Source organism: Tetrao urogallus (genome assembly GCF_951394365.1).
Source record: "Tetrao urogallus genome assembly, chromosome: 1".
Taxonomy (NCBI): Eukaryota; Metazoa; Chordata; class Aves; order Galliformes; family Phasianidae; genus Tetrao; species Tetrao urogallus.
This window is the reverse complement of record NC_136813.1, coordinates 55,565,528-55,588,684: the sequence shown is the minus strand read 5'-3', so window position 1 is coordinate 55,588,684 and position 23,157 is coordinate 55,565,528.

Here is a 23,157-nt window from a genome sequence, read left to right as displayed (position 1 = left end):
ATGAACTAAAATTTGTCATAAGAATGTGCATATCACATTTACAAGCAGCCTTCCACATTTAGAAAATGTAAGACATCTTGTAATCAACACTGACATTTGGTATTCAGCTATTGGAAAGTGCAAATTGCCAAACTCTGGACCAATTACTTCTAGAAAGGAACAACAAATACTGTCTTCTTAGCAATTTGGAGAATATAAATTACATCTTAGGAGAGGAACTGTTACCAGCTAACTTTGTCACTAAATAAGAAATGTAATGAATGCTTGAATAATACTTTTTCTGAAAAACATGCAACCCACAAATTCATTCTCTGGTAACAACTGTAGAACACACTTGAAATTGTCAAAGTGTGTTTAGATTAGGCCACTTCTGCTAGCAAGTCACACAGCACCCAGTAATGAAGTGGCAGGTACTTAGGATCAAACAGTAATATACCAAGCCCTTCAGATTCGCATCACCCCATTTCAAAAAAGTAACATTTCTTACTCTGTTAGAGGGGCAGTGTGGTCAGTAAACCCAGTATGGTCATTCTACATGAACAGTATGCACAACACTTGTCACTGAAGGCCCTCTTGAAATGTTTGATCAAATCTCAGAAAATCTGAAGTACTTGGGTGAAAAACAACTGACACAGTGTTTTCAATAAAAATTTTTGCCAACAACTGTAGGAACAAAATATATTTTATTATTTGCATCTTGATGGCATTAAAAAGCCAAAGTATAGAGCTCCTTCAGTACATGAAACCACTTCTGTTCTGAAGATCTTGCAACATATGTGTACAAACACAGCTAGTAAACAGACAAAGAAACAAAAGAAGTGAGGGTACATAAATAAAGCACACAGGAAAGTGACAAAACTCCATTCAACACAATTTAAATTTATTTAAATCTATTAATTTATTTAAACTAATTTTAAATCTATTTTTTGTAGGTTGCTCTGAAAGTGCTGCATCCTATTTTTGTCCATGGAATCTGCAACAGATACAAAAAGTGCAATAACACTATTTGATAGAGCAAATTCACAGCTACAAAACACGTGGTCTCCACTGCTTGTTATGAGTGTTCTTCAGCGATGAACAAGAGCCTGCATGCTGCACTTGTACAAATCTGCATGTCTGCTTGGAATGTGACTTGTCTTTCATGTTGCTATCACTACAGCTGAAATGCATACCCACCACCTCACAGTGTTCACATCTACTGTTTGGTCTGCATAAACGTTCAGCATGTGTTAATTAGTGTCAATTTCTTTGCACTGAAGAATTAAGTTCCACCCCTTTGGCTCATCTGCATTCCTATGTCAAACATCATTTTGTCAGACTGCCCTCTGGTGCCATCTTTCACAAAGCAACAAAATGTAACGGAATGTTGGTGGGAAGGTTCAACCTCTACTGTCATACCACCAATGTCTTCCCTGACATAATGGGCCAACATAATAAAGTGGAAGGCATTAGTTTTGGAGAGCCCTCAAAAATGAATTTTGTTGCTCTGGAATAAAGTGGATAAAGAAAGATGTTTTCAGACTTGAGTGCCTGAAGGTCAGTGTCTACTGCTCAGATTCCAAAATACTGGCCTGATTTTGAAATTCAAGAGTATGGTGGTTCTTTTTCTGTATGACGTACCCAGAATAAATGTATGGCTGACTTAGAAATAAAACCCTTATATAAACCTTTATACAGAGTGACCAGTTAGTGGTTTAAGTTTGTATCCTATAATATTTGTCTTTGAAAGAATATGTGTTTGAAAGAAATTCAGAGATCTAAAAAAAGAATCTAGGGTATGGTTCATTACAAGTGACCATTGATGAATAACATGAAGTACTTCTGTTAAAGCTAATGTAATGATTAGTATGCATTGTGCATACTAAGTTCCATTCCGGAAGCAAAGAAGCTTGAGTGATTTCTGTATGACTAGCTAAGATTAAACTTGGCATACAAAATTTAGTAGGTCATCAATTCTTAGAAGATTCAATGTACTTTAGATTATGCTTAGATACTGAAATACATTTTTATTTGTAATTCATATATATATGTGTGTATAATGAGTTTATGTATATTCCCTCTATTTAACTGTTTCTTGAAAATTTCTCGTTGTTTATACTTTCTATTTTGATATAAATGAAGCTGCTTTGGCTGAGATTACAACAGCTCATTCGTATAGTAATTAGCCTCTCTTATATGCCCTGGTTTTCTCCTGGCTGCATTTCTTCTAAAAGTTATTCTGTATATCATTGTTTTTTTCTGTTTTTTTTTTTGGTTTTTTTTTTTTTGCATCTTATTTTAAATAATAGACTGTTAATTTAAAAAATCATTCATCTCAAATTCTAGTGAATATGTGGAAGGAAATAAATTACTGGTAGTGCACAAGTGGAGGTCTTGCTAGTACGTATTGACGGTTTTGTTTCTGGTTTTTGTCTTAATAATGTTCTTCAAATATAGATTTTGTATGTTATATATGTTTTTTTTATTTCTTCTTCCTTCCCATAACATTTATTCAGCTTCACTCTGCAAATCAACTTTGTGTACTTTGGGTCTTTAAATATTTGCTCTTATAGGAAGACTCCTACATACACATTTCTGGTGATGACTCTAATGAGGTACCCCAGCCTTCAGGGCACAGTTCTATCATCAGGTTCCCTGTCCAAAGCAATGTTCAAGCCTGCAGGTTGTCTTTACAATAGTGTAATTTTCTGGCATGATTCATAATGTAGTGGAGGAAATACTGGCAAAAGGGGCCCAGGGTATTTAGACATTTCTTTTCTTCTGAGCTAATATTTACGGTATTTACAGGCTTCATAACATAAGTAGAAATTTAACATTACCTATACTAGTGGCATTGCACTGCCAGCATTTCCATGACAGATGTTCCTCATCAGAAGAAAAAAAAGAGAAATCAAATCATCTCCATCCCCCAAACTTTTGATTACAAACCCAAAGCCATTTAGCCTCAGTTTAAGACACTTAGATTTACTTGCAGGCTCCATTTTTCATACTTCTTCTTTTTTCTTCTCTTTTTTTTTTTTTTTTTTAATTGCAAATCAGGAACTAGAACTGATATTATTCACTGTTCAGTTTCATATTGGAGTTCTAAAATGAGTATGCACAGTGGATATCCATTAGTAAAGACCTCTTTTTTGTTGTTCTTATGGCAGCATGTACATTATCCAGAAATCATCATCATAGAATTTTTGATTTATTATGCGAAGCAAAGAAATGAAATGCATTACTGATTTATTTGGTTTTAGTTTTAAAAGTTGTTATAGTTTTTATAATTGTTTACAAAATACTGTGTGTCAGTTCTAATTAGAGCTTTTAATTAGAGCTCTCTAATTAGAACTGTTCTATGTTTAAAACGTCAGTATGCCAAACAATATTTTTGTGAAAATGAAGCAAACTTTCACTGATCAATGTTCTGAAAACTTTTATCACCTTTATCAAAAAACAGGTATAATTTTCTTAAGACTACAGCAGAGATCACAAATTGTTGCTCTCCCTGTATGCTGCTCTTTAGAATAACTGCAGCCATGAGATTAAATGCAGGCTCTGAAAATGGCCTTTGTTGGAAAGCATTTTTAAAAGAACTTCCAACATTAAAGGTAAGAATCCTCAATCGTGATGATTATCAGTCACTTTCTGATAGTACTTGAAGTCAGCATTCATCTTGGGAAAATCAGTATTAAGTGATCCAGGTAGCATTACACGTTGTCAGACCTCCATTTCATATCAATATCCAGGAGTTACTGCCAGGGAGCAGCCAGAGTGCTGCCCTACATGGGCAGGGGAACTGGGAGGCAAAAGCTGGAAGTTACGGTGGGGAGGAGCAGTGGAGGCATGGCAGGCAAAATGTAAAAAAGGTCGCACCTATAAGATACAGCCTACTTAGTTTCAACAACAGCAACATTGGAATTAGCTGAGTTGAGTGCTGAAGTGCAGCTAATGTGATTATACTAATATTGAAGGGAACTATAATCCTGCTGGTGTGCTCGGGATACATCTACTGATTAACATACTTCAGGATTACATGAAGGGAAGACCCAAACTGAGGATGCTAGACACGGGAGGGTGAGGGCATTGACACTGTCAAAGAGTTACTGGCACCTATCACATAGCTTTGGGTAGTTTGTGGTGAAAGAATATTTTAATATACTTCCTCTATACTACAAAATCCTTCTATATATGTTACTCTGAAAGTAATGTATCTTATTTACTTTCCTGGAGACTACAACAGATATAAAGAGCACAATAGCATTACTTGTTGAGCAGATTTTCAACTACAAAACACTATTTTTCAACATGGTCGCCACCATTAGCTATGCATTTTCACCAACAATCAAAAAGAGCCTGTGTGCTGCCCTTGTAAAAATCTGCACCAGATGAAGTGACACATTATTTCACAGCTGCTATGATGACATCATTGCTAGGAAAATGTCACCCATGCAGTCCATTTTTCATTGGCCTGAACAGATGCAAGTCAGAAGGTGCGGAATCTGGAGTAGAGAGTGGGCGTTGTAGGACAGTCCAGCCAAGATTGGCAACATGCTCTAGTGTTCAAACTGGTATGGGGCCTGGCATCATATTGCAAGAGAAAGGTTGTCTTCTTTTCTGGCCTGACCTTGGAAGTTTGAGCTGTCAGCTTAGTCAGTGTTGCAAGGTAGCAGTCAGAGTTGATGGTTTGTTCAGTTCCCAAAATACAGACCGATCACCCCTACTGTATCCCAAAAGACAATGCACATCACTTTACCCATTGAGGGCTGCATCTTGAACTTTTTATTTGATGGAAAATTCACTTTGTCACTCTATGGAGTACCATTTTGACCCTGTCTCATTGTGGTGACACCATATCTCATTACTAGTAATGACAAAATCCAGGGAATCATCACTTTCAGTCTTGTATTTTTTCTAAAGATCCTGACAAACTTGCATACTGTTTTCTTTCTATTCCTGTATGAGCATTTGTGGGACCCACCTGGCACAACCTTCCAACAGGGTGCGCTCTATGATTTTATGTTTGAAAAGACCATCCGAGAACCTTGTGGACCATCTTTTTTTTTTCATTCACGTTCTTGGAGGACTGATCTAGATAAGGATATCTAGATAATAGATTCATACAAATAATTGCTATTTATAACTAATAAGTTACCACTGGAGAATATCTGTAATCAAGATTCTCAGATTAATCATGTTTTTACAGATATAATTCATAAGATATTTTCTTTTAAATATATGTATGTGTTTGCAAAGATCATATGAAGATTTATGAAATACACTTTTAAAAGCTTCTTTAAAAAGCTTCTTCAAAGTTCAAAATTTTCTCTGAGACCATATCTTGTGTGAAGAGCAAATGGAGATTAAGAATTATCTTTGATGTTGTGGAACACTTGTGGAGAAACAAATGAAAAATTTTATGTACTTTTCTCTCTGCTTTTAGCCAAAAGTAAAGAATTTATGGATGGTTTTGAAGAAGATAAGAATATATCGTATATTTGTCTCATTTAGAAATAAAATTGTACTATAAAGGTGAGATTTGCAGGATGGATTTTTCTTTGAAAGGCAACTGAAATAAATAATACTTGTTGCATGAGAAATCTTATGTTTCAAGAAATTTGGTGGGACACTCTTTGAAATTAACCACCAAGATAAACAGCTGGTACCCGTGAATGAACTAGGTGTTTGTTCCATTGCTTGTCTTGGAAGAATTCAGGGTGCCGTGACCAGGAACCGTATCACTCAGCAGCACAAAATGGGAAGTTTATGGACAAAGAAAGTGGGATAACAATTTCTCTTAATCAGATTCTTGTTCCAGAATTTCTGCTCATCAACACAATGACATATATTCACACCAATGCAGGCCACAGAAAACCTCTTCCTTTGGTGCACATCAGACCTGCACCACAGGCCTGGAGAAAGAGAGCATCTACACCAATCCTCCACATGCTTGAGTCCTTGCCAGCAGCCTCATCTCCCATGTAGAGCTTCACCTGAACCTCAGGCTGCTAAAGCAAGCCAAACAACAAGGTCTAAAATGTCCCATGAGCAGCAGCTGTTTTCCAGTTTTAGTACTTTTTAAAAACAGACTGTCACAACAAACTGCTAAAGGCCTTTCTAGTTATTTAGTCCTAAGCTGAACTCTGTAATTTTCTCAATGTCTAAATGCAATTAGAATTTATGATCGATGTTACTATTGCATTCTAGCCTCTTGCCCTAAATATGTTATGAAGATATCAAGTTATTAATAGCTCAACCATGTTTATTTCTTTCCAGAACATATCTAAACCACCATGGTAGGACAGATTAGTCCATGCCCAATTTAGCAGTGCTCTTGGTCGAGCATCCTGGGATATTTATGTGTGCATCTCTGTTTTCTGAGCACATGCCACAAGCATCTAATCAGTTTAGGCCAGGAAGCTGTTGTCAGAGGTCACACTCACCTGAGCAGTGCATTTGAGTAGACAAGTGCTATTCAAGAAAAGGAGATTTATTAGCAAAATCTATTGTAATTACTACTTCAGTAATGAAGCTTTGTTGACTAAAGCCTTGTTAGGGCAAGGAGTTTGAGTGTGGAGTCTTCTTGCACTGAGTCACACCTGCAGTTCAGAGAGCCTTCCTGGTTTCAAGCCAACCCTTTTTGCTTCTTAGCTATTTGATTCAATGTTTTTAATATAGGCTTACTGCCAAGTTCAAACAAGTCACACCCCACAATCTCACCTACCTACCTTATGGTTCAGAGTGTCTCTTTTATTTGCTCAGCATTAGTCTGCTGCCACTATGCTGTAAGGGTGGTTATGTAGTCGTATTTGCAAGTTAAATGTCTGCTACCAGCACATGTAGTTTCCTGAAGAAAATATTCCATGTCAGCTAAGTGCATAATTAAAAAAAGTTATTTAAAGGAAAGACAACCCCTTATCCTTTAAAAAGTGTGGCAGTTTAGCAGGTGGTCTAAGGCTGCTTAGCAATTTTCCTGGTACTATTTTTGCATTTCCTTTGAAATCACTTCAGAGAAATAGCAATACAGTTAGGTATTTTGTGCACTTCAGTTTTGGATAATATATTACAAGAAGAGGATAGATGGGTTTCAAAATTCTGACATAAAAAGAAATATTCTGATTTGTAGCATAGGTATTCATTACACTTACAAGGTTTTCAGAAGATTTCTGTGAAAACAGACTCAACTACAGTCAGCCTGAGACTTTGTAACAAACAAAAAGATTGATTTTAGTGATCTGAGAACAGAGGGGTAATTATATTCTCATTTTCATGTTCATGATTTGCACAAATCTCCTATTAAATTTTAATGGGTGTTGCAAGTGAAAAAAACATATGCAACAAGATAGGGAAAACACCACAAAGCTTTTAGCTTCAGAACTTATTGTCAGATAGCAAATATTATCACTATAAATCTTAACTTTCACAGCCAGTGAGAGCTGCAGGCTAGATTAGAAAAAGAGACAGGCATGAAACTGTATCTGTGCATTAAAAGTAGCGCGCTGTACATTGCTGAAATATGTATTGTGATTAAGTTAATATTGAACAGTGAATTTTATAACCTTTTCTGATTTTCTTTTCCCCAGGCAAAAATCAACACTTTTCTAACTGCAGTATCCTTCACAATTCATTTTTTGTGATGTCAAAAGAGGTGTATTAAACACTCTGGGAGAAAACGCACTCGCTGATATGGTGGCAGCAGGGTGCATATGGTTTCATAACAACATTAAAAGCTCATATTTCTTCCTCTCTCTTTCCAGGAGCTGTTATGGAGATGGTGACACAAAAGTGAGAGTGCACTACCTGCAGGCAGTTAGCAGGGAGCTGTGAAAAAAAGGTGACTTGGAGGAGTGCAGGATATAGTGGGGAACATCTGCTCCTAAATAGATGCAATAAGATCCAACCTGCTTAGCATAAGCAGAAACATGTCAAGTTAAATAGGGTAGCAGCAGGATTCAAGGTGGAGCATGTGGAAGTCATGAAAATAAACGAGTGGAGCACTAATATTTGTGACACCAGTCAGCTGCTTAACTAGGCTGGTGCAATCCTGCTGACATGTCTATTTATTAAAAACATGGATAAAATGTGGTTTTTCAGAATTTGCTGAAATGTGGAATTTAGCATATTACTTAAAAGAATAATTCAAAATTGTTATGTGACTTTATAAGAAGCCTGGAATGGACATTTGTAGGGTTTAGAAGTAATACCTTCTCTTGGCTCATGACCCAAGCTTCGTGGGTGAAGCTGGACAGTTAAAATACTTGGAAATAAAAGGAAAGTGAAGTTACAGTTAGACAGAGAGCTGGAGTGGAATTTGAAAGGTAACGAAGAAGAAATCCTTCCTGGTGCTTTCACAGTATTTGTTTTCAGGAACTGGATCATATGTTTTCCTGGTATCTATAGCTGTCTTTATACTGTAGTGATTTTTTTTGTTGTTGATATTGTTCGGCTTCTTCTGCTTCCTTTGTTCAAGTTCAGCAAATCCTGTGTATATAATGATTTCAAAACAAAATAAAACATACTGAAAAAAACACCTAGGAATAAATATGCACAGATGTTCATTTCTTTCTCAGATGAAAAACCACTCAATTTCAAAAAAGCTATCTAATGAATCTTCAGTGGGGGAGTGAACAGAAAAGGCAGAGTTAAGGTAAAAATAGATGTTTCAAGATAGAAATTAAAGCACGTGACACAGTGAAAAGAAATGCTTGAAATCTGATTTGAACTGTAGGACAGAGAAGTTGTATTTACAGACAATCTGATGAACTACCTGAGCTGATGTTTGCAATGGTGATGATTTCTGCTGAGGGCTTGGCTCTGTGGCATGGCACCAGTATGTCTATGCCCATATGAGTGCTCCATAGGAAAATGTTCCAACAAGATCCTTGTTAATACATCACCAGCTTCAGAATTTAACTGCATGCTTCCCTTACCCTCAATCCAGATTTTTTTCTAGAAGAAAGAATACCTCCCCAGAAGCACTGCAAAATTTTACTGGTTGGATAATTAAATAACTTTTTTGTTGTTGTTGTTGTTTGTTTGTTTGTTTGTTTGTTTGTCTCAGTAGGAAAAGAGAGTGGAGATATAAAAAGAAGATTCTCCATTCCCTCTAAGAAAAGGCAAGTCTGTCTCTACCAGAAACTAGGTGATGTTTTGGGGAGGTAGTCTTTAAATCTCTGCAGGGAGAAATAGTTTTATCCTGATCTTCCACCAAGTACCTTAAGCGTTAGTCTAGCAGTTTCATCTTGTTTATTTAGTTATTCTTTATGCAGTGCCACACACTGAGCAAAATTTGACTCACTTGATGCTGGTAGTGCTTTTAGTGAGTTACTGTGAAAAACAGCATGGCATTTTAACCTAACAGCATGAGAGCAAATACATTCATGCATCTCCCCTGGAAACGATATAAAATGGAAAGAAGATAATATCACCAATGTTATATGCGTGGTACTCTGTCATTAACTAAGTGCATGTAAACAATAGATAATACAGACACATACCCACCATTTTTTCTTTTCTAAGTTTGATGTGGGGAATCCCCCAATGGCTGGTAGCATTTCTGCCACATCCAAAGTGCCAGATAACAGCTTGTTTTGTTTTGCTCTTTGGTTGACAGATATATATTCTTAAGTGGATGCAGACATTCAGGTTTATATCTTTGCCCCATGATGATAAGTCATCAAAATGACTTATTTTCGGCATTTGTTTCCATGTCCAGCTAATGAACAGGGCTCTGGTTAGCTTTCAGTAAATCTTTGGGTTGGAGTGCATGGTGTGGCAGTCCTTCCTCTGCATTAGTTAATTAAGAAGCAAATCAGATGAAAATGTTCTCCGAGTGACTGTGGAAGACTTGGTTTGCTTTTGGAAGACTGCCTATGAAAATGGATCTGTTATTAAGGGGAGCGGGATGGAAGTAGGGTGTTAGGGGAAGGGAGGTGGATGGAAGGAAGGGAGATCTGCTTTGATTAAAAAGCAGATGGGCCGAAGCATGTTCTTCAAAATTATTTGATAAAACAAGCCCATGCTTTATGGTGAGAAGAAAAATTCTAGGAAGCATTAGAAAGTGTTTTGGTTAGCCTGAAGTGTTGCACTTCATTTGTAGATTGTGTGATATACTTTCAAATTATTTTTAAGGTAATTTTTGATATGAATGCCAGCCTGAAACAATTACTTTTGTTTTTTAAAAATGAAGTAATTCTTTTTACTGAAGTCAGAAAACAGTTTTCCCTTCTTTAGGGCAGAAAACTAAATAAGAAAAAAAAAAAAAAAAGAAAAAACATCATGGAAATGAAGCAAACCTTTGAATACATCCGGAAATGTAATCCGTAAGTATTTATAAAATTCTTCCAACAGGTAGCACATCTGTTCCCTAAAAAAAAAATTATATCTGCCTGAGAAATATGGATTAAAAAAGCAAGCTACTCTGCCGTGGCTAATGTTGTACATAGTTATACATTTTTTGTTTTGTAAGAAGAATAAGAATTAGCTCACAGTTGATAAGATGCCTTCTAGAATATGGAGGATTAAAGTTTGAACTCTGTTGGCAAGCTTTTCTCAAAACAAGTAGAGTGGGAATCATCTCATTATTTTCAAGTTCTGCAGGATAAAATTACATCTGAATCAGACACTTCTGGCTCCCTTTAGAAGAAGTATGGAGAAATAAATACAATTCAATTTATTTGACAATAAAAATGTGAAAAGATCAGGTGGATAGTAACATATGTATATATATATTTAAAAAGGCTTATTTCTATCCAGCTCCACGTATAAATAATAGTTAGAATGGTTTGCATACAGACTTTTAGATTTTGGAAATATGAAGTTCAGTTAATAAATTCTTCTGTGATATTTTTGGGATTTCTCAAAGAGTCAATCTCATCCATGCTCTGGGCCCCTTCCTGCCCTGTAGCTGACATCCATCTGCTGTGTTTTCAAATGCAATGGCAGGGTACTGAGCCTAGCTGGCCAGAAGGGCTGCAGGCAGGATGCTGCTTTCTGCTGAATACATCTCTATGAAAAACTGCCCAGCTGACCTGGAGTAGAGGTGGAGTAAAAAAATTTGTACTCTCTAAATCCGCTACTGATGATTGCAAGATCTTGTTTTTAAGAAGAGTCTAAGCTCCAGCTGGTTAACAGGTGATTAGGTCTTGTGTTTTGCATATTTTCAATATGCACTGTCATTCTGATCCCAGCATGTGTCTCATATTAAGTTTGCTTAAGAAGTAAAAAAAAATTAACACCTACAAAATTAACGTTAAATATCCCTGTCTTTAAATGAACTGACAGCAGTATACCTTTCAAGCTTAGTCACTGATCTAGCAAAAACAACATGACATGGATGACTTACTTTTTCTTCTCAGTCTAACAGAATTTTTTTTTTCATCAATAAATTCTTTGTGTCCAATGGAAAGTTTCTGTGTTGCTACTTCTGAAGGCTGTATGACTATATGTTGTTCAGGAGTGGAAGCTTATAGAAGCTGATCTTACTTGTCTATGGAATTCCTCTAGCTTCTCCTCCGTACTATTTGTTAGCACTATTTTTATTAGCTTTCTAAATGAATCTTAAATTATCTCAATTCAGTATTGTATTACCTTAATCTATGCTGTCAAAAACTCCTGCAGGCTGGGACAAGAGTGTTTTTGGGAAGGTGCGAGGACTGAGTTTCATATTTGTTTGAACAAAAGACAGTTGGGGAAAGCTGGTCAACAAAACTCACAGCAGAGTGAGACTTCTGTTGTTGTGCAAATAAAAAAAACTGCTGCTCTAGAAAAGAATAGGCTGAGCAGAGCAGCAGCAAAAGAATTGACTCGTTCTTGCTGATAATGATGTAGCCAGTAAGTGACAACAGTGAAGAATGAAGGACACTGGAGAAAAATAACTGATAGTATATTGTCTTTATATCAGGGACCACCAAGGTGAAAGCAGAGATCCTGGATTAACACTTTCCTGCAGCAGCCTGGAAAGATTGTTTTTGAGCAATTGCTGTTGCCAGAAAGGTAAATGATAGCTGCATTTGTTGCCCCAAAAGCTAAGACTCCATTAAAATGTCTTCTTTCTACTGGAAAAGGAGAGTTGATAATGACATACGTCTCAATTTTACAAATTACTGTGTGAAATTAATGGTTTAATTCGTAAAAGTCATGGGTTTTTAGAAACAATCGCTACTGTACAGAACTTATTTTAATTTGCCAGTTAATCTTTGATTTTATGTTCATACAAATTATGTTAAATATAATTATGGTTCAATTATGACAATTATATTAAATATTCTAACATATTCCAACAGACCTGATTATTGATCAGATTTCTTAGCCTCACTAACTGTTCCTTTGGTTTACTATTCTCATAAATAGATGTTGGGTGCAATTTTGTAAACTAAATTTCCACTGCTGCAAATCAGACAGATTACATAATTGAGAAATATTAATCATCCATCTCTTTTTACAGTAATTCAATATTCTGTAATTTAAACTGAATCTGAACTACATTTATTGGTTGGCATTGCTAAATTCTGCAGATGCAAGGAATAGAAGTTAATTTTGAAGACTCATTGAAAGGTAAAATTAAAGTATATGTCCTGGAAGCTTCATTTATTTTCTTTATTTTCAAAGTAAACGTGACAGTATTTGTCGCTGTAAGGATGGTTACATTGACAGACACAGGAATGCCAATCCTCTAACTATGCTGTAAAACATTAAAAAAAAAAAAAAAGAAAAAAAAAAAGATTAAGTAAAAAGGATTGACATTTAAGTAACAAAAATAACGGCAAGGTAATATGTGGGACAGAAAGATAAGCAAACTTTTAATCCATGTTGAAGAAACAAGTATGGTTACAACACTACTGAGAACTGTTAAAATTGTTTCCTCATTTTCATGAACAAATCTGATTACTGATCAGGGTTCATAGCTCAATGAACTGTTCCATAGGTTTACTATCCTTGTAAGTAGATACTAGGCACAATTTTCTAACCTAAATCTTCCTTGCATTAAGATAATCATCCATCTTTTTTTTTTTACAATAACTGAATATGTACCTGGAGGCACCCATTACATACAGTTTCAGTCTTCTTGAAAAAAATTCAGAGTACTTTTAGATCTTGCCTTCTACGGTACATATTCAAAACCTTATATTTCTGCTGTTCTTTCAATTTGTTGGCATCTTGCTTACTATGATACCTACTACTGGACACAGTGCTCCAGTTTAGGCTTACCTAGCATGGAGCAATGCAAAATAACTGGCTGCCATAAAATAATAATGACAATTAACTATGGTATTTTTTAATTAGTAGTGTACATACAAATGTTTTTTAGTAATCTATGGTTAGTTTGCTAATCAGTAAAAAAAGTCCATGATCTCCTTGCTTGTTTGTCTTCACAAAAGTTTTCATAATTCTGTGTCCCTTACTAAGTGTTGTTTCCATTCTTCTATTTTTCTGTTTTGAATCTTTTTAAAAGTACACATTTTCTGTTTGATTGGGTCTTAGTAATAGGGACAGATTGCGTACTTCTCAGTTTCAAGATTCTGCAATAGAAATGGGCATATAACTTCCCATCCTTTCTCTGTATTGAAACAGTTTGTTCTTTTGACTTCATAGTGACATTTGTCAAAACTAAATCTCTTTCTGAACAATTTTTCCCTGCCTGGGGGTCTATTCTAGTAATTTTCTTTGTTGAAATTTGCATTGGTTTGAAGGTTTTTTTTATTGTTCCACTGCTCTCACTCGTTCTTTACCTTAAAATCATAAACAGTCTTCCTTTGTGATCTGTTTTACTCATTGTGATTTTCTAGATTATGAGCCAGTGCCTACATATTCAAAATGTACTCTAAAATAGCAGCTTTTAAATGTTTCCATACTTTTCAAAGTTTTTTTTTCCAGTGTACTGCTATTTTTCTCCTCCAAAAGTATGTTAATAAAAGTAGAAGTTGTTCAACAAATACTCAAACAGAAGTAAAGCATAGTGCACTCCCTCTTCCTCTTCCTCTTCCTCTTCCTCTTCCTCTTCCTCTTCCTCTTCCTCTTCCTCTTCCTCTTCCTCTTCCTCTTCCTCTTCCTCTTCCTCTTCCTCTTCCTCTTCCTCTTCCTCTTCCTCTTCCTCTCTTTTTCTTTTCTTTTTTTTTTCTCTCTCTTTTTTTTTTTTTCCTTGAGTAAAACTATTTCTACACTGTTTTAAGTCATTTTATCCCTTAATGTATTTTCTGGTTTTGATTAAGCTCTGACATCATTTATATAAATACGTGGGTCACTCTAAAAGTAATGCCTCTTATTTATTTCCATGGAAATTATGGCAGGTACAAACTGCATAATAACAAAACATATATTTCAGCGTTATTGCTACAATTCACTGTGCATTTTCACCCGTGATGAACAAGAGTCTGCATGCTCTGCAGACCCCCTGTCACCACTGCTGAAACGCACCATCACCTCCCTGTGCTCACATCCACTTTTTGGTTTCCATGCACGTTCAGCAAATGTCAGTGCATTTCAATGGGTGCCGTTTTTCTTTTTTGAGTGAAATAATTCCATGAAACACCTTTTTGTCATACACATTTCCATGTCAGATGCCACTTTAACAAACTGCCCCTCTACTGTCATCTGTAGCATGGCAGCAAAATGTATGGAATATTGTCAGGAATGTTCAGCTTCTACTGCCATACTATCACTCACCTCTGATGTTCTGGGCCAAATCTAATAATAAAAAAGGAGGCATTATTTTCAGAACAGCCCACCTTACTACCTGAACTCAGAGCACAGACACCTAATTTTAGGTTATCCAAGTCTCCACAAGTCTCCATTTTATCCATTTTAATATCTCATTATTCTATCCCACTTCTATGATAATATCTTGGTTTTTTTTTTTTTTTTTTTGTTTTTTTTTTTTTTTTTTTTGTTAACCTACTTTATGAACTTTTCCTAAGTTGGAAATTCTGCATTTAATTCCAGATCTGTGTCACCATGGAACATTGCTTTCACTGAATTTCTTCTAGTTATTGAGGTCAGCTTTCTGGCTATTTTGCTTAATTGGGATATGTCAAGATCTACATTGTGTTCATTGTGTGAAAATTGCAGGGCTGCATCCACCACCAAAATCTATTTCTGAATCAAAGCCTGTACCATGGAAAGCTCCAACACCTGCTGGAAAATGTGGCCTGTGGCACATAATAACTGCACGTGGGAATCTCAGTGCTGGTCTGAACTGAAATGGGGACCCCTTCTCTGAATCTTGCTGCACCAACACCTCTACAAAATGCTCCACCTGTGAGCTGTGGTCTAGACCTAGCTCTAGGCCTCTCCATAGCAACACATAAAATGGTGCTTGACCATTCATATTTGGATGGTAGCTGCAACAAAGGCTTCAGGTACTTTTAGGTCAAGAGCAGCTGACTGAACTCTTAGAAGAATGGTAGAAGTTCCTTAGGCCTATACCCCATGGCTCCACTTAAGCTTGTCATTGGCTAGAGGCAACAGGCACTCTAAAGTCTCTCAAAGGGTTCACAGGGGTCTGTCAATGATACTGGATCCTGTTCCTAGAGGGTTCAGAAGCTCCCAAAGCAGAATCCAGAGATGGTTACGCAAACCGCTGCATCTGTTGTCTGTATCTGTTAGCTGTACTCAACAGCAACAGGTATGCATAGTGCTTGTATAGGATTCCAAAGGAAAAAGTGATGGATTATTTATTAAAAAATGTGTAGAGGAGATCACCTGTTCAGACAATCTAAGTTTTTAAGGCGTGTCTATTTTCATTAACTGTTTTCCGTTGGCAGCTCGTGTAAAATTGTATTCCTCTGTCTTGGAGAGGGCAAGAGAGATTTCAGAAGTCTCCCCTTCCCGACTAACCTTTTGCTTCCACAGAACATTTTGGGGTGGTAACAATATCAATACCAAACTAGCTCTTCTCTGTGAATACTTGAAAGATAGAGACTCTCAAACTGTCACACTGGTCCTTTATAAGGCAATGCATTCTGTCAGGTATAAAGAACATCCAGTGTGAGGATGGCTTTCCAAAGCTGGGAGTCTTTTTTGATAAGAGGTCTTCCTTGATGAGTTCTTCTTTGGTGGGAAATATTATACTCATTTCGAATTTTTTTATCACACTTCTTGTTAAATAACATGTTCTTACCATCAATGCTGTAGTATAATGTTGACACCTTCAGTAATGTTTGATGTTTGGAACAGGTTTAGAACAGTGTTTAGAACAGGTTGCCCAATGAAGTTGTGAATACTCTCTCCCCTGGAAGCATTCAAGGCCAGGCTGGATGGGGCTTTGAGCAACCTGGTCTAAAGGGAGGTATTCTGTTCTAAAATTCTATGCTTGTAGCACTTGCATTGTCTACCTGGTTGCTTTAATATCATTGGTTTCAAAATAAATGGACCTTTATTTTCATGGAAACAGCCACATTTTGTCAACCCAAGGGCTCTTCTGGTCTAATATCCTTGCTTTAGAAGTGGCAGGTCACAGATGCTTGAGTAAAGTGCAAAACAGAAATATGTTAAATACCTTTCCCTGAAATACCTTACTGGCTTCCAACAGTCAGCAAGTTAGGGATTTCTGCTGATCTATTCATAATTGTCTTATATAATGTAAAAATTTTCTGCTGTTCTACATATTCCATTGCAATAGTAATTTGATAGTGTGAAGATAGTAAGATCATTTGCGTAGTTTAATATCACTTAGGAATGGAAAATAATCATGTATATGGCTCTTTTTATATTGGTTGCTGCATAATACAATGATACAAACACAAGCACTACAAACTCAGAATTATATTTGGAATCATAGAATCGTAGATTGTTTTGGGTTGGAAGGGACCTTGAAGATCATTTGGTTCTCCTGATCTTCTGCCATAAGCTTTCTGTTAGATCAGGTTGCTTAAAAGCTCTATCCAACCTGACTTTGAACGCCTCCAGGGGTGGGGTATACACAGCTTCTTTGGGTAACTTGTTCCAGTGCCTCACTTCCCTCTGAGTAAAGAATGTCTTCCTTATGCTGAATCTAAATCTAACATCTTATAGTTTAAAACCACTACCCCTTGTCCTATCACTATGTGTCCTATTTGGCCTCCCATGGGTACTGGAAAGCTGCTATGAGATCTCCCCAGAGTCTTCTTTGTATCAGAAATAGTGCAGACAGCAGGAGCACAGGCGTGATCATCCCCTGTACTTGGCACTAGTGTGGCTGCACCTCGAGTACTGTGTTCAGTTTGGGACCTCTCACTACAAGAAAAACATTGAGGTGCTAGAACAGGTCCAGAGAAGGGCAGTGAAGCTGGTGAGGGTATTGGAGCACAAGTCTTATGAGGAGCAACTGAGGGAGCTGAGGTTGTTTAGTCTGAAGAAGAGGAGGCTCAGTTGTGATCTTATTGCTCTGTACAACTACCTTAAAGGAAGTTTTAGTGAGGTGAAGGGTCAACCTCCTCTCCTGCGTAACTAGTAATAGGACTAGAGAGAATGGCCTTAAGTTACACTAGGGAAAGTTCAGGTTGGATGTTAGGAGAAACTTCTCCAAAAGAGTGATCAGATACTGGAACAGGATGCCTGGGGAGTTGGTGTTGCCACTGTTCCTGGAGTTGTACAAGAAATGTGAAGATGAGATACTAAGAGACAAGGTTTAATGCAGAATAATGGTAGTAGGTGGACGCTTGGACTAGGTGATTTTGCAGTTCTTTTCCAACCCTAATGATTCTGTAGTTCTATGATTCTCTTCTCTAGGCTGATGAACGCCATATATCTGTCTGGCTTCACAGGAGACATGCTTCTTTGGCCATTTTTATGGCCTTTAAACTCACTCCAGCAAGTTCTTACATTAGGAGAAGTCCAGTTCTTACCCTAGGAGCCTCAGAGCTTAAATATTTACAATCAAAAATGTCATAACCAGAAAATAATAATCAATGGGCAAATAAATAAACAGATTATTAAATACAAAAAATAGCTTCTTTAATTTTAGCTGCATGAATAATGGTGAAATATTTTGCAGTTTAAATGCGCTTTACAGTTTCAGCTGCTTGTTACTGTAAACCAAGAAGTTATAGGATGAATGTAACTCAGCCTGAGAATCTTCAAGGCAAGATTGAGATAATGAGCACAGTTTATGAAATTTAATAATTTTAAATTTATGAAGAACTCTAATTCTATAGAGATGGGAGACAGTAATCACTTTAGCTTGAGATGTATTGAGTGCCTTCCCCTGCCAAAAATATGTAGGTTTGCTCATTTAGACTGTAAATTATGAAGTCCTCTGGAAAAAGAAAAAAAAAGTTAAGCATGTAATAAAAAAGTATAGCAAATGCATTTGGAAATGAAATGTGACTGAGAATTAAAGAATTAAGCCAGATTCTGCACAAGGCTGTGTATTTTTTTATCTGATTCTGAGCATTCTTGACTCTCATTGTAGCCACTGTGTTCCTGATGAGCTCACACCTTAGTTTAAATACTTCTGTATGGAAATGATAATATCTCCATCACTATAGAATGTTGTTCTTATAATGACTGCCAGTAAAGCCATTATGCTAACGACATAGCTAGAAGTGAAAGGAAATAAAAGAAAAAAAATCCAAAGCAATTTTAATGCTTCCAGGTTTAGTTTAATTATGTTCTTCCAAAGAATTATGGCTGGATTAGGAAGAAAGTACAGTAAATATTGAAAAAAAATGTCTAGCACTTCACACGTAGATTAAGTGGCCATTCAATTTTTATGTTTTAATATTGAACCTAAGTAGGGCTTCACCCTGAATGTTCTTCCTTTGGGACATTTTTGCACTTCAGAGTATTTGGACATGTTAGATCAATTCTACTGCTACAATGGCTAACGGGGAAAACAAAACAATAGTGCTAAGAGAATCCTGAAGAGGTGAACTTGCAAAGGAGAGCAAGGAGTGGAAAAAATAAAATGAAATAGAACTGAAACCATTTGCTTGAAAGATAACATTAAATATCAAATCAGATAAAAATTACAAAGAATGATTCAAAATAGACAAAAGTAAAAAGAATAGTACTAATCTGTACAAATAGCAAGTTTCTACAGTTAAATATTTTAAGGCTGGTCCTTATGCACTAATAGGGTACAGGGTCCAACCTTGAAACTAGTTTGGGACAACTGGTGTTTTTTCTTTATGCCCCAAAATCAGCTGAAAAAATCATAGCAACTTGAACAATAAGAATAATTACAATTTCTTTACTATCAGGAATGTAATTATCCAGCATAATCTGAATTATCACTTGTTGTTTTACTTCCTGGTACAGCTTTCACCACTTACAGGAAAGTGTGATAGTGTAGAGGTAATACAAAGCCAACTTTGACAGCATCCCGAAAATCCCTTTTGGAGGTCAAGTCTGACTCTGGAAGTTCTCTTCTTCGAGAAGATAACTTTAGCCCTGAAGAAATATCAGTGAAGTAACCCTCCAGAACCTAGTTCTTGTTTATCAACATGCCTTCCAGCAACTTTGCAAGACTCAGAACTGTATGCTGAATTCTAACATATATATATATATACATATATACATACATATATATATATATACATATATATATATATATATATTTAATGACAGCTCTCCAGGTGGTGATGACTAGTCCTGAGTCATATTCCCATGATGTTTTTCATTTCATGACTTCAACCATTTCCAGCATTCTATCCTGTCACATTCAGAAAAGTTGGAAAGCTTTCGAATACCTCTCAAAAGTAATTCTTTGTCATGATGACTGGAGGAGTAAAATGATAGCAATAAATAGAAGCTACCAACTCCATGAAAACTGATGAAATGAACGTAGGCTGCAAGAGGACCTTAAACAATGTTCCATTAAATTGGCCTATGAATATATAGATGGAAAGTTAGGGGCAGTTGCGATGTTACAGAACTCCCCAGTGAATCAGTTTGGGTTTCTCTCTCATATTACTATCCTGCATAAGAGACAGATGTGATGGTAAACCTGGTGTCACCAGGGAGAAAATAAAAAAAGTTTGAGGAAAAAAAGAAATAGATAAATGGCATCTATGTTTCTGTATATTACACAAATTGCAAAGGAGAAAACCCATAGATATCTGTGAGTCTTACCAGTATGAGAATAAAGGTTGCTCTGAGTAAAAAGGGGGCAGTAATAACATAAAAGTTTGTTAGCGAGGAAAAAAACTGCTTCTCATGTTTGTATCATAGTATGGGAAATAACGCATTTGCATTATATATTAAGACATGAGGATAAAAATAATTTTTGTCCTAATAAATGCATTGAAATTCTGTTCTTTGGAGGACTATAGACTCTCCACCTCTGGAAGTCTTCAAGAACAGTTCTATAAGCACTGTAAGACATTACGTAGGGACTGATCATAACTGTAGAAAAAGTGGAATGCCCTAAGAATCATGTAGACTCTTTGGAGCATAGATTCATTTTGGATATACTTTTAACCACCTGTGATTTTGTGTGGGAAAAATATTTTAAAACACACAATTTTAGTTGTTTTAATCTATGTTTTATGAATGCTTCAGATAACAGAAGTCTTGCATTACAACATCTAAAATTATATCTCAAAAGAAGAAAAGAAAAAATGTTGAAGCCTAGGAAAATTCTAGTTTCCTGGTTTTAAGCATTATTTTTCCTGTAGAAATAAATGAGAACTAAATAAGCCCTAAACAAGTTTTAATCAAAACTTAATTTCCTACATTCAGAGTGGTGAAGACTGTAAGGACCAGCAGGGGACAAAGATGTGAATTAGGATGTGTATGGGTGAAACAAATCAGAATTAATGACTAAAATCTTCTGTGCAAGCAAGAGAAAGTCTAACAATGCTGGCAAAGTAAAGCGGAGAACAGAAACAAAACAAGATTGCTCTGATTTAGGCACCAAACAGAGAGAAGTAAAAACCTATCTTTTTCATGCCAAAGAAATTAATTTAAGCCACAGAACAGTTTTTAACCTTTTTTTCAGAAACAAATTCTTCAGCTTGGAAATGCCAGTGCAGACTGAACAAATGTGTCTCCTGATGTTACACAGTCTTCAACCCCCTCTAGTCCACCCCCACAATCCTTCAGTTTGGGAGAAATTTGAGGCAACCCCTCCCACTGACCTTTCTCTTCCAATCAGAGAGAAACAGATTCTCGCTGAGAACTAAGAAGTCTCAGGGTTTTCTTGTGTATATGTTGTTTGTTTGTTGTGGTGGTTTTTTTTTTTTTTCTTCTTTCAACAGTGAGAATATTTTGTTTTCTGTAAAGAAATTCCCTTTCCTAACCACCTCCAGTTTTCTGAAGTGAGGCCATTTGTTTTCAGCAGTGCTGAATTTTCTTCCTTCTTGCAGATGCTTTCAGTTTTTGCAGCAGATTCAGCACCAGAATCACTCATCCCCACTCTTTCCTTCCTTCCCCCATACTCTCAGCCCAACTCCTTCAACAAGCCCAGCAGCAGTAACCATATGTCAGAAATTAGAGTGTCAGAGAGGTTAATATTCATTTGTATGCTGCCTACATTGGCAGAAAGTGCAGATTCAGAAAAATGGTGTTTATTCCTCAATTTGAAAGATTTTTTTTTTCCTGAATTTCTCAACAGAAAATAATACTTTAAGAAGCTGCAAAACTGAATTTATTAATAGATATTTTTCCTCACGCCTTCCAACGACTACTGGTATGTTTAACTATGAGAATACATTTGCCTTTTCATCCAAAAGGAAATAATTCTTTCTTTTCAATGTGCGCATCCTTATACATACATTCCTGTCTTTTTTTTTCTAATTTAACCAAATTTTCCTTAACATGAGTAACCAGTTCTAAACAAGAAGCACCCTTCTTCTAGCAAGAGATGAAAAGCTAGATGCCAGAGAACTGACATAAATATGTAACTTTTATTTTGTGTTTGAATGGTATATTCCTGTACCACTGTATAGCTTTTGGCTTACAAATTGACTGTATCTGTGCTCCTTATGGAAAAGGTTCTCTTTGTATTTTTGAATTTGGCAACAATGGAAGTTTTGTTTTTGCAGGATCTGTTTTAAGGAATACAATAGCCATGTTCTTGGAACATGTTAAAGTAGGAGCAACAAAAATGAATACATGCCTATATTCAGAAGTCACTGCATCATCCAAAGGCTTCTAAAGAAGTCAGTGAGAGTTTTATTGCTCTTTTTAAGGGAAACATTTTTACTCATTTTGAAATGTTTCTTCCGTCTACTTGATGTCTCAAAACATACTTCCACAGGTAAGGGAATGAGAAGTAGAAAGTAGCATTGAAGATGAGATGCTGGATGTCTTATCCGTAGTACAGGCTATACCCAAAAAGCTTTTTATGTTTTTCTACACACAAAGGAAATTTGTTTCTTTTTTTGCATAACTTTCGTATTTGATTTTGAGTGAGCCAGGAGACTATCAGTTGTACAAATACTATTACCACCGAAAGCTTGTCTCCAAGGTCAGATCAGTGTTTGATTTTTCACTGCCTGTTGTAAGAGGCATAGTGTGTCTTAAGGAAATAATAGAAGCAACAGAAATCTAAGTTAATTTATTCTGAAAATTTATATTTATTTGCAAATTTTATCAATATAAACACTAAAAATTACTACAAAATCACTAAATTTAGGAAACCAAGTATAAAATAACAAACGGCAATGAGTTTCACAGGTTATTTCTTTTAAATTAAAGAATATTTTCCTGAGATTGGATGTTTTTAATTCCAGTTTGTTTCCTTAATTATTCCTTAAGATGCTCAGCCAGGAAAAAGCTGGATTATCTAGACTTGTATCTAGGTTTGTTTTTATCTGGCTGTTTTTGTACATTTCCTTTGAAACTATGATCCATCTTTTCAAAATCTTTCTTTCTAAGTTTCTGGTAAAGTACAATTGTTCAATTTTTTTCCATAAATTTGTATTTGCTGTTTCCCCATTCCCCAAACCTATCCATTCAGCTACTTCATCCAGTCATCACATGCTGAACACTACATCTCTGGAGGATGGCAGGTGGAGGTGAGGGGAGAGGTGCTTGTTCAAGTAGTCTAAGTTCTCTTTTAAATGCTTTGCAAGATCTGAGCATCAGATCAAACTCAGCATGGAGTAATATGTCAACATTTATCACATGCACTTTTAAAGTCCTTTTGAAAATTAAATACCAACAGGGAAATTCTTCACTATGTAGGTTATATTAGAAGTTCAGGATGCAACAGATGATTTGGGGGTGGGGACACTACAGTTCAGACACCATTAC